The sequence below is a fragment of the Plecotus auritus genome, assembly GCF_963455305.1.
Source record: "Plecotus auritus genome assembly, contig: SCAFFOLD_55, whole genome shotgun sequence".
In the NCBI taxonomy this organism is placed as follows: Eukaryota; Metazoa; Chordata; class Mammalia; order Chiroptera; family Vespertilionidae; genus Plecotus; species Plecotus auritus.
The window spans coordinates 15,329-28,604 of NW_027664304.1; the positions used below are offsets into that span (position 1 = coordinate 15,329).

Genomic DNA, 13,276 nt, shown 5'->3' on the forward strand with positions numbered 1-13,276 from the left:
GAAGTTGGTCACGTGAGCCAGGGCCTCATGAATACCCAGATGTGGTCATGTGGGCCTGGGGCAGTGGGATCCAGTGGCCAGCAGGACCTGGTTACATCATCATGGGGAGAGGCCTGGTGCCAGCCGGAAGTTGGTTTGGTGAGCCAGGGCCTCAGGAATACCCAGATGTGGTCACGTGAGCCAGTGGCGGTGGGATCCGGTGGCCAGCTGGACCTGGTTACATCATTAGGGGGAGGGGCCAGGTGGACAGCCTGAAGCGGTGATGTGTGGCTCAGTGCTCAGGCGAACAGGGGGCTGTGTCTTGCAAACAAGACCCTTTAGCATTTCTTGCATTACTGGTTTGGTGGTGATAAACTCTCTTGTCCTTTTTTGTCCTTGAAGCTCCTGATTTCCCCCCTCAATTTTGATTGATATCCTTGCTGGGTACAGTATTCTTGGATTCAGACCCTTCCTTTGCATGACTTTGTATAGTTCATTCCATTCCTTTCTGGCCTGATGTGTTTCTGTTGAGAAATCAATTGCTAGTCTGATGGGGGATCCTTTGTAGGTAACTTTCTGTCTCTCTCTGGCCACTTTTAATATTCTTACTTTCTTGTTGGTGTTTGCCAATCCTATATAATAAAAGCCTAATATGCTAAGTGTTCGGTCGTTCAGTCGGCCGTTCAACCAATCAAAGCGTAGTTTGCTAATGATATGCTAAGGCCACTCAACCACTCACTATGACATGCACTGACCACCAGGGGGCAGACAGTAGATGGTCGACCAGTCACTATGACATGCACTGACCACCAGGGGGCAAATGCTCCGACCGGTAGGTTAGCTTGCTGCTGGATCTGGCTGATCGGGACCGAGAAAGACAGGCCGGACATGCTCTGGAACCTTCCCACAGTCTCTCTTCAGCTGGCCCACATACCGTGTCTCTCACCGACCTCGATCGTGCACCAGTGGGGTCCCTCGGCCTGGCATGTGCCCTCTCACAATCAAGGACCCCTTGGGGGATATTGGAGAGCTGGATTCAGCCCAACGGCAGAATGACCAGTCGCTATGACACACAATGACCACGAGGGGACAGATTCTCAATGTGGAAGGTGCCCCTGGTAATCAGTGCACTCCCACAGGGGGAGCACCACTCAGCCAGAAGCTGGGCTCAAGGCTGGTGAACACAGTGGCCGTGCAGGAGCCTCTCTTGCCTCCATGGCAGTGCTAAGTATGTCCGACTGCCCTCAGTTGGACATTCTCGGAGAGCTCCGGACTACGAGAGGGCACAGGCTGGGCTGAGGGACTCCCCCCACACACCCCCACTGCACAAATTTCATGCACCGGGCCTCTAGTTTAATTATAATGTGCCTTGGCATCGGTCTTTGTGGTTCATTTTGTTTAGGACTCTGTGAGCTTCTTGGATTTGTGTGAGTTTTTTCCTCCCTATATCAGGGAACTTTTCTGTCATTATTTCTTCAAACAGGTTTTCTATTCCTTGCTCAGTTTCCTCTCCTTCTGGCACCCCTATATATGGATGTTGTTTTGTTTCATGTTGTCCCAAAGTTCCCTTAGGCCAGGGGTGGGCAAACTTTTTGACTTGAGGGCCACAATGGGTTCTTAAACTGGACCAGAGGGCTGGAACAAAAGCATGGATGGAGTGTTTGTGTGAACTAATATAAATTCAAAGTAAACATCATTACATAAAAGGGTATGGTCTTTTTTTTTATTTCAATAGTTTTATTCATTTCAAACATTTTAACAAGAAGAATGTAAACACTAATTATTAAAATTTGAAACCTCAAAAAATGGAGGAATCATAGCACAATAACATACCTTATATTGAAGATGGCAAAGGCAAAATAAAATTGCCTAACAAAGGAAAGGTACAAAAGCCTTTCAAATTAAACTTAAATATAATAAAATAATTTAAAACTAAAACAAATAGAAAAGAACAAAATTTGTAAACAGTAAATTAAACATTTTCTTTAGTGCAACTTCCAAATTATGCCCGGGACGTAGATGTAGATGGCAATGTAGACTGGGTTGAAAGGTTTTTGGTCTTTAAAACATCAACTTCAGTGGGGATACTGTGCTCTCCAGGGGCGTGTCTCCCTACATCACCATGATAACGTGTCTACGCATTCCCAGGGTGATGTCGGGGGACACGTCCGTGGGCATTACAAGGAGCCTCTGGAAGATTGAGAGGTTGTTCCTTCTACTGAATGGGCGGATATAAATCCACCCACTCAGAAGAAGGAGCTGCGGCCGTGTTTCCCGACATTGCCATGTTAACACTGCTGCTGGTGAAGGAGTGGAGGGGAGAGCAAGAGAACCCTCTGCTCTTTCGGCTCCGCGGGCCGGACAGAACAGCTGAATGGGCCGGATCCAGCCCGCGGGCCGTAGTTCGCCCACGGCTGCCTTAGGCTCTCCTCATGTTTTTTAAGGTTTTTTTTTCTGGATTCTGCTGTGCTTGGGAATTTTTTTCTACCTTGTCTTCTAGCTCACAGATGCAGTCCTCTGCTTCTTCTAGTCTACTCTTGATGCTTTCTATTGAATTCTTTATAGCAGCGATGTCATTTTTCATTTCTTCTTGGTTCTTCTTCATTTCCTCGTGGTTCTTACACATATTGTTGAATTTGTCTTCCATTCTTTTCAGCGACCTTATGACCATTTCTCTGAATTCTTTCTGTCATATTGCTTGCCTCTATTTTGATTACTTCCTTTTGTGGTGATGCCTCCTTTTCTTTCATATGCAGGCTGCTTCTTTGACTCCCCATGATCTCTCTTCTCCGGGTGTCTGGTTATGTAGCTCTCTCTCTCCTTTTCCTGGCGAAATCTGACCTCCCAAGGGGACACTTTTCATATTGCCTTATATATATATATAGATAGTAATAGGGATGTAATATAAAAATTTTAGTAACTTTTATAGTAGGTAACAACTAAGTTTCCTTGAATAGCCATGTGGAGAGGGAGAATGGTTCCCACCAACTTCTTGTTTCCATGGTTTATAAAGGCTGTAGTTCCTGTGTCCTGATATCCCCTCTGATTGGTCAATATTCCCTTTAGAATTGGTTACTATAGTGACTCCTGAGGCCCTCCTCCCTCACTGTGCTCCTATTCCTTCTGGGCTTTCTTACTTCTTCTTCATTTTGTATATATAGACCTCTTTTGGCTATTTCTAGTTCCCTTGTCTTATGGAAATACACCTGTTGCTGCTCCCTTGTCTTATGGAAATGTATCTGCACCTGGCTCCTTGTGTTATGGAAATGTACCTTCTCCCTGTCTGTAGCCCTGTTTTGTTTTTTCCCATGGACCCCAATTCTAAAAATTCCCTAAACCTGCCAATGTTCCATTAAAATTCCTGTTTCAGTCCACTCGTCTGATTAGGAAACTCCAACTGCCATTGCGGATAGGGGGGGCCACATCTTTCTGGCTGCTTCCTGCTGGCAAAGGGATCATAGTTTGGGGCAGCAGTTGGGGTCCCATCGGAAGTGGGTGGTCTAAGGGTCCACGGAAGATGGATGTAGTGGCCGTCATTTGCTGTTCCATGCGGAGGATCAGGAGTAGCTTTAGGGCTTCTGAATGGAAGTATATGAAACATACCAAAGATTAAACAGGCAATGGTTAAAGATAATTAATAAAAAAAAAACACAGTATAAACCAAGGTCTGTGAATGGGAGTTAGCTAATATATCTTTAATTGGTGCCCAGACTTCTGGGGCAAGAGGCTATGAGGCATTTTTTAGCTAAGCTGTTTGCAGCAAGGAGTGTTATTCATGGCACAGACTTTGCCCTGCTGAATCATGGGCTTCTCTGTGAATAAAAATCTGTAGTGGCTTGAGAACTGGTTCTGGCCTGGTTGGTGGTAGTGGCAGTATAAGTTGTCCTATAGACTAAGATTTAACACATTTTACTCTGAAAGAGATGTGGGAGATAAATATCTAATTGAGATTATTCAACCCTGAATTGGGCTGCTTATAATATACTTAGTAGTTAGGGATTTGGGGAGCCAGTGTGGCTGAAAAATTTGCTACATTAGGTGTTGTATGACGAATCAGCGAGCTGAACAAGATGCCTTTATGAGCCAATTAGTTAGGAGTCATCTTTATTGTGTGCAGGTTCAGAGCAGATTACCTCTGTCAAATTCTGAACAAACATAGGAGGGAGTATTTCCTTTTTATATCCTTCTAGTTCTTTGTATAAGTTATTTTTGTAGACAGCTTGTAACCTTGAGTACATATCATATCTAGCAAACACCTGTCATATCTATAAAGACAACTTGTAACCTTGAGTATCTTATCATATCTATACAGACACCTGTAACCTTGAGTATCATATCATATCTTTACAGGCACCTGGCATCAATATCAGCAAGTCAGTTAGATGTCTAGCTTGCAAGGTCAGACAATGAAGTTTATCTTTTCTATTCAAGCTAAACACAAAGTTATTTTACAGTCTAAAAATAACAGAGTTGACCTACAGAATACGAGACTAAGAATAACAGAGTAGTTCAAAGTGCAGCTTTAAACAGCAGTTTTTCCAAAAGAGGGATCACTATGCTTCATAGAGATACAAAAAAGGGAACCATAAGTGGGAGAATCTCATGGGGTCCCAGGAAGGGCAGAGAAGATCTACTCCAGGTACCAGCCTAGGATTTCCATGACACTTATAAAAAGACAGAATAAGAATTATTTAAAAAATGAAAACATTGTTTATCTAGAAATATCAGAGTATGTTTCTAATCTGCCACTCATTGATATCCCAGCATCCCTTTGAAGGAGAAGTTTCAGGTCCTTCAGAGGCTCACATGAGTAGCAATTTGGTGATCTAGTTGATGGCAATGCAGCTTTGTCTGATGGGGAAAATAAGACATTTTTGGGGGGCTAGCAATCTGAATCTGTGCCAGTATCCTAATGTACATTCTTGATAGCCTATAATTAAGTCACTGCCCCTTTCTCCACAATCTGGTCTCCCAAGACCTGTTTTCTTAATTATTCCCAATTTACAAAGGGGCCATAAACAAAGAATGTAGCAGCTTAGCTACAGGGGAGGTCACTGACACCACCCAGACCAGGCATTTAGATACAATCTAACTTTCCCTTCTAACTGACTCAGGAGGGGCTATGGAAGCCCACCACAAAAGCCTGGTAGTTAGGAAACAGATAGAAAACAAAGAAACCGAAGGGTATAAAGAGAAAGCTTCCTCCATATTGGCTTACTCAGGATTTGGAGAACTGACCCCCTGAGTCACTGTACTAGTACATGTGAAACATCTGAAAATAAATAGGGATTTCCTGGACCTCCAAGTGCTCCTGTGTATTTTTTGGTGACCTGGTAAATTCTGTAACATGTCCTCCTCCTCTGCTGGCGTTCAAGGCTCACCGGAGACAGATGGATCTAGGAGTCGATGCTGCCGACCTGTTGGGAGACTTAAAGACGGTGCCTGTAAAAGGGCTTTTTGCGTTGTTTAAAGGCCTGCCCAAATAAATGAGGGTTATTCCGAAAGCTCTGGGGCAGTATTGTCCATGTTTGCTGATGGCTTTGATTATTGGGATCTTTGAAAGGCAAACAGGGACTGTGAGTTAGGAGACAGGAGTATATGTAGAAAAAGGCATCCTTGGGATTTAGTACTCTAAACCACTTTGTGTTTTCCAGAATTTGGGCAAGTAAATCATAAGGGTTAGGGACAATTGGCTGGATAGGAATCACTGCCTTATTTACTAATTATAAGTCCTGAACTAGTCCTCCGCCTCTATTAGGCTCTTGTACCCCTAAGATGGGGGTATTGTAAGGACTATGACAAGGTTTCAGTAAACCTTGGGCTTCTAAAACAGATGACTTATTAGAATATTGAGTCCTTCTAGAGCCTCAGGGTTGAGAGGACATTGTTTCTGATGTGAATATGAAGCTTTTTACAGGATCAGAAAGGCTTGGGAATGGAACAGCTTACCCCAGCTATGAGCTAAAGGCTGAGAAAAAGATCTCTTTCTTGGCTTCCCAGACATGCCTATAACAGCTACAGCCTCTGAGGATGATTTACCAGGGCTTGGGAGGAGTACATAGAAGGTGGCTTCAGCATCGGGGAGGAAATTAATTTCCTTGCCCTCCACTGTCAGGCTTACCTGGAGCTCCTGGGGGGAGATGGCAGTCCTCTGAGGAGCCGGGTTGGGATACCCCGGGCCCTGTCAGTCCTATTGGGCAAGCTAGGTTTCCATAGGTACCTTGCTCTTCCATTTCCTGGGAGGTTTACTATGTCCTCATCCATGCCTTCCACTTCTGCCCCCTTCCTCTACCTAAAGTTTTCTTGTGACTGCCTGTGCCAGCTAATGGTCTTTACTTATATGGACCATAGGCTGTTCTTATAAGACCCTCCTTCAATTATTATTTGTAATATTCTTTCATTGAATATTATTGCATGCCATGTTGATCTGAGCCAGTGCTTGTTGCTCACCTCTGTGGTCCTTCATTAACACTCTGGAGATTCAGGTTTTATATACTTGTACAATACATGGTACAAAGATAACCCTGGTTTTTTTTCACATGATGAACATGCAAGATGATCTCAATTAAGGCTTGGCACTTCTTAGTGGCAACTGGGGGAAGTTATGACATAAGGGCTGTGTTGAGTCTGCACGTGACCAACAGTGTTTAGCTGCAGGAGCCACTGGCCACAGCTCATTTGTACATCTTCTTTCCCATACTTGATTCTTTGCTGACTTGTCATTTAACCTGCCTGTTGGCTACCTTCTCCTTTGGGGCCTTTTTATATCACCTGTCCCTCTGCACTGCTCTCTCTGCAATATTCTACAACATTGTCCTGCACATGTGTTATGAGGTGCACATACACGTGTAAATAGTCCTCAAACACCAGAGACTCTTTTATTGTTTTTACATAGAATAAGACATAACCAACCTTCTGAACAGCTTGCCTGTTTCACCAACAGAGAAACACTGCTGGACACACTTAGCAGAAGAATGAGCTTTACATCTTGATTTTCTTCCATGTGGTACTTGCCATGTCTGGGTCATATTTCTGGTGATGTCTTTTCCAGTTTGTTATCTTCAGATGCCCAGAATTTGAGAGCAACCTCTTATTACTATTTCCTGAAGATCTCTTATTTTTGGACAATTGCATGGAGCCAATGTATTATGTGGAATACACTTTTGTATTAGAACTTCCCTCACACCACAGTCAACATTTATTTCCTTTCCATTCTCTGTTATTAAGCTGTTATCATAAAATGGAAGATACAGTGGAACCTATTGGATAGAGTGTGTCTGTAGAAGAAGAGTCACAGGTCAGGGCTTCTAAGACAGCTCCACCAACACAGCAGTCCCTTCTGTGTACTTGATGTTTCTCAGTGTTAAAAGATATGCTCCATCTGACTAAGTTACCAGCAGCATTCTTTTTGCAGAAAGACTTCTTCAGTGATGCATGTGTGAGAGACTTCTCTTTGAATGCAAATCCTCACCAGCAACAGTGGGGTGCTAGTGAAAAGGAACCCTGGGGGAAAAAATGTGGACAGGGCTTCATTTGAGTCCAAGATCATCTTGTGTTTATCTTGAGTGTCTTCAACTGGTAGGGAGGTGGAGGAAGATTTCCCAGCCACCTCATATCATGTCCAGCACCAGGCAACTTTTAACAATGAGGATCCACACAATGGCAGTGAGATTTCACGGGAATTTATTCGTTGAAATTGTTTGCACCAGAGTGGGAAATGTGAAAACGGTGCCAGGCACAAACAGAAAGTTGTCCAACATCAGGGTGTCTGCTCTAGAGAAGTGAATTATGAGTGTAACAAAAGTGGGAAATCTTTTAGACAAATTTTTAACGTCAGTGAGAATTCATACTGGAGAAATGCCCTATGAGTGGACTGGTTGTGGGAATTTCTTTAGTGAGAGCACTGTACTCATTAAACACCAGATAATTCAACTGGAGAAGAGCCATATGAGTATAGTGATTTAGGGAAGGCCTTCACTCAAAGATCTACCCTCATTCAATACCACAGAGTTCACACTGGAGAAAAGTGTTATGAGTGTAGTAAATGTGGCAAGTCCTTCAGTCGAAGGTTTCATCTCATGTGTACACTACAGAGTTCACACGGAAGAGAAGCAGTATGAGTGTAGTGATTGTGGGAAATCCTTCAGTCTATGATCCACCCTCATTACACACCATAGAGTTCACACAGGAGAGAAGCCATATGAGTGTAGTGATTATTGGAAGCCCTTCAGTCGATGGTATTCCCTAATTCAACACCACAAAGTTAACACTGGAGAGCAGCCATATTAGTGTACTTATTGTTTTAAGTCATTTAGACAAAGACATAGCCTCACAAAACACAAGAGACTACACATTGTAGAGAAGCCATATGAATGTACTGAATGTAGAACGTCCTTCAGTTGAAGGTTCCAATTCATTCAACACCTCAGAGTTCACACTGGCGAAAAACCATTTAAATCGTGTGTGCGAAATCTTTTAAGTGCAATAATCGCCCCCTTAACCACAAGAGAGTTCACATTAGAGAAAATCTGTCTGAGAGTAGTAATTATGGAAAGTCCTTCAGGCAAAACTCTAAGCTCATGGAAGACCATGGAGGTCACAATAGGGAAAAATCTCTAGAGTGTAGTGAATGTGGGAAAACTTTTAGTTGCAAATTTGGCCTGGTTACACACCCAAGAGTTCACACTGGAGAAAAGCCTTAAATGTGCAGGGAATGTTTTCTTTTTCTCACTTGGAATAACAACACTGAAGGAGACTCTTTGGGACCCATTTACCTGAATTTAACCTCCTTTTAATAGATCATACACTTCTAGTTTCCTCATAAGTTTCAGTTATAAGTGTGATTTTAAGGAGCTGAATTGGTCACCCAGAAGAGGAGTCCTGTGTTGTTCTTCTGCTAACTATATGAATTATATTCTCTGTTCACGGTATGAATTAGATAATTCTCAGCAATGTTTAGGGGAATTCTTCCCCACATACTGTAAAGGAACCATGAGCCATGTAGGAAATTTTATACGGTGGTCATTTGTTTTAAGACTCTGAGGTATAAATCGAGCCAGCATTAGGACATAAACATTGTATTAACAGTGAGTGGCAAAGATTGTAGTGAATTAGATGAAAAGTGCCTCTTCTGAACATTATCCAGAAATGATCAAAGGGCTGTGGCTTGTGATATATTTGTACAGACATTCTCGAAACCTCCATAGCTGTTTCCTCTGGCTGAAGTCATTGACCGAAAAAATCATCTAACAGTTTACTGGATTCCCCTGGCCCATTTAGGGTGTTCACCTCAATGTTTCCTCAACAGGCAAGACCTCAAAGCTAGAGGGAGGAGTACACTGTAATCAGTCTCGGATGTGTGTTTTGGAACCAGTCTGCATTCCTGTTGATTTGATTCTGATGGCAATAGTCTTCACTTCCTTCCAATATTTTCTGCCCCGGAGATAAGGCTGATCATCCAAAGAAATTAGGAGAGATGGTAGAACCCATATCAGGTCACTATTTTAATTTACTAACAAGGGGCGTTATCTAGGTTTTTATTTAAAAGTGCTTTTTAAGGCTTTATTTAGGTAGATTTATAATTGACATGTAACAAAATCTATTCTTCTAATGTACTATTTGTTGAGATTGGACATACAGATAAAGCTATAAAACAGTCTCATGTAAAATAAGCTTATCTCTCACCCACATACAGGTTAGGGTAGCAGTTGCTTTACAGATGTGAATATAAATAAAACACTGAGTTTATTCTCTTTTTTAAAAAATAAATACCTTATATATTTTTTAAGTTTTTTAAATATTTTATTGACTTTTTAGGAAGACAGGAAGGGAGAGAGAGAGAAATGGTGATATGAGAAAGAAACATTGAACTGCTACCTCTTGCACGCCACCTCCAAAGCATCCAGGCAGGCATATGGCCTGACCTAGAAAGAAACCATTGACCTTTCAGAGCAGGGGATGTTGCTCAACCAACTGAGGCACACTGGCCAGAGAAGAGTTTATGCTTTTATTTTTATTTTTAGTTATTGAATTAATATCCATACAACAATTCTAAACCTACTTTTGCCACACCCTATATTTATCTCCTGCCCTTTCATAATCTCTCTTTCTGCCTTCACCTGCCCTAAATGCAGTCATTGATTTCCCTTCTTTTACAAGATTAGTATAGAAATATATATATGACCTTGTGCACGAAATTTGAGCATGGGAGGGGGTCCCTCAGCCTGGCCTGCACCCTCTCCAATCCAGGACCCCTCGGGGGATGTCCTACTGCCAGTTTAGTACATCTGGCTCCTAACCGCTTGCCTGCCTGTTGACCTGATCGCCCCCTAACCGCTCCCCTGCCAGCCTGTAGACCCTCAACTGTCCTCCCCTGCCGGCCTGATCACCCCTAACCACCTCTACCTCAGCTCCCACCACTGTGGCTTTGTCCAGAAGGAAGTCTAATGTCCAGAAGATGTCTAGTCACCCGGACTAATTAGCATATACCCTTTTATTAGTATAGATATATATATAAAAGGCTGAGCAACTGTCCAACTCAGTGGTTGGCAAACTCATTAGTCAACAGAGCCAAATATCAACAGTACAACGATTGAAATTTCTTTTGAGAGCCACATTTTTTAAACTTAAACTTCTTCTAACGCCACTTCTTCAAAATAGACTTGCCCAGGCCATGGTATTTTGTGGAATAGCCACACTCAGGGGGCCAAAGAGCCGCAGGTGGCTCGCGAGCCACAGTTTGCCGACCACGGGTCCAACTGACTGACTGTCCGACTGGTCGGTAGGTATGATGTGCATGGACCACCAGGGGCAGACACTCTATGCAGGAACTGCTGCGTGACCTCATCTTTGCAGAATGCCTTCAGGGGATATCAGAGAGCTGATTTTGACCTGATCTCCACAGGCCAGGCTGAGGGACCCCACCTATGCCAGAGGGATCCCACTCACTCCACAGACCCCTTCGAGCCACAGTGCAAGCCCAGGTGCAGCTGGCTGGGAAGGGACCAAGGGAGGTTGGCCCCAGGGCATGTCCAGCCCATCTCACCCAGTCCTGCCCCGCTAGCCACTTTCTAATTAATTTCTTTTCAATGTGCACGAATCTATGTACCGGGCCACTAGTATTTTTGATAATTTTGTAAGCACTATAAGTTGTGTACTCTTTAACAAATACCGGTTTCCTTCATGCTACACAGTTATTTTGAGATTGAACACTAATGATTATGTAAATTTTTAATTATTTTTTATTCCTGAGTATTATTGTGTTCTATGGGTAATAACTTTATCTATGATCTGTCTATGGTTTTTGTTATTTCCAGGTTTGGGGTATTATAAATAAATTTTCTGGGAATAGTGGGTTTAGTTCTGTATATAGATGTATATTTTACTTATGTAATTGTTTCAGTATAGGTGAGTGTTTTACTTTTTAAGACATGCAGAACTGTGATCTAAAATGGTTGTTCCCTTTTCCTTCCCAGCCACCCACAGTAATGAAAATTCTAGTTTTTCTAAAACCTTGCCAGCACATGCAATGTTTTATTTATATATATATATATATATATATATATATATATATATATATATATATATATGTATTTACTCATTTATTTTTAACCATTTCCTTCGTATTTGGTTTGAATTCAGCAATTCATTCATTCACTGTGTATGTGAGGTCACTTGGATCTGCAAGCCACTGATTTGCTGTTTCAGGTCAGAATTTTCATTTTTCTCTTTCTCTGCATTTTCAATACTCACAATGTGTTGTTCAAGTTTTAACCTAACACTTTGAAGTTCTCTTCTGGCCGACTCTTCTGCCATCTGTGAAGCCCGCCATTTCTGTTCACACTGATCTTTTTCAGACTGCCTCCACAAAGCATATTCCACTTTCATTTTCTCTAAGTCCACCAATCTGTTCTCAAGTTCAAGCTGTTCATCTTGTAATACCACGAGTTTTTGTTAACCTTCTTCCTTGGCAGCTTGTACTTTACATAATAATTCACGATCCTTATCTGCTAAGAGCACTTCAACAGCTGACTTGAGAATTTCATTGTCTGACTGTAACCCGTTCACTTTGCATCTTATTTCTTTCCCTTTCTAGATCACTCTTTAGCTCCTGCTGCTTCCAGTTTGAAGTCTGTTATTTCTAATTTGTTTGTTTAAGTTCCTTTACGGGTCAATGCATTTATTTCCCGTTCAGCTTTATGTAATTTACTGATTAAAACAGTATTTTGTTCATTGCTTGATTGTAGCTCTTTTTCCAAGCATTCAGCCTGCAGTTTGACTGTTTTTCAGCCTCCAGGGATCTGATTTCAGCTTGCATCTCAACTATTGCACCTGAATTCTTTGGGCATTTTCTATCTGAGCTCTAGAATTCTCTTTTACAGCACTTAATTCGGCTGCTTCAGCCTCTAACTCTTTTAATTTCTGAACCAAATGGACATTTTCTCGAATAAGTTGCTCCACTCATTTGCTATCTCTTGTGGGATCAAGACTAAGCAGCTGATTATGTAGTTCTTCTTTATCTTTCTCCAGTATTGATTGCAATCTCTGATTCATATCTTTATTTTTTCTTTTAAAACACATGCAAATTCTTCTTTCTGGTGTTCGAACTCTGATTTGAGAAGTTTATTATATTCAGCTCTATACCTTTCAACTTCTTCATCCAGATTCCTAAAACGCTCTCTCATTTAGTTTCTAATTCTCATTGTATTTGGGCTCTGAACAATTCCAAGCTTTGTGGAGTTAATACCTGCAGCTTTATTTCTTCTAAGTCTTTAGTTTTCTCTAATAATTCCTCTCTTAGTTCTTCAAAAAGCAGCTGGAATTTTTCCTGGTTAGTTTGCTTTTCATTTAGCAGGCACTTGAGTTTATTTTGTGACGTTGTGTACTCATCTTTCAACCTGTTGTGTTCAGTTCTCATAGTGACAGTTTTATGATGTTCACATCGTTATCTTTCATCAATTAACATTGCTTGTAACACAGGGTCAGAATCTGTCAGCCCACTGTCTCCACCAGGAGGACAAGTGGTGGGAAGAGTGTTCATATTGGTGAGTAAGCTGACAAGCATGTGAAAATAAGTTCTGGTTTTCTTATTGTCTTCATTTTCTTTCCAAGATTATTTTCCACTTCCTTCTTGCTAAGACAAGATCTTGGGAGGCCAAACTACACCAGACTCACACACAGCCTTGCAAGGTGCAGACACAAAACTAGCACCGCCCTGATCCTCTGCAGTGGGGCTGCCTTTTCAGGGGTGCAGGGCCAGCCCTGTACCTCCTCAGGTGGGGACACCACCTCAGCCCAT

General features: G+C 42.1%; 1 pseudogene across 1 annotated transcript; it reads right to left on the reverse strand.

Moving 5' to 3' along the window:
- Positions 1–11,571: 11,571 nt before the first annotated feature.
- Positions 11,572–13,018, reverse strand: LOC308240665 (centrosomal protein of 83 kDa-like; annotated as a pseudogene). The gene is made up of 2 exons: positions 12,725–13,018; positions 11,572–12,522 (listed from the first exon to the last, which is right to left on the reverse strand). The product of its transcript is annotated as a centrosomal protein of 83 kDa-like (transcript).
- Between the last annotated feature and the right edge of the window lie 258 nt (positions 13,019–13,276).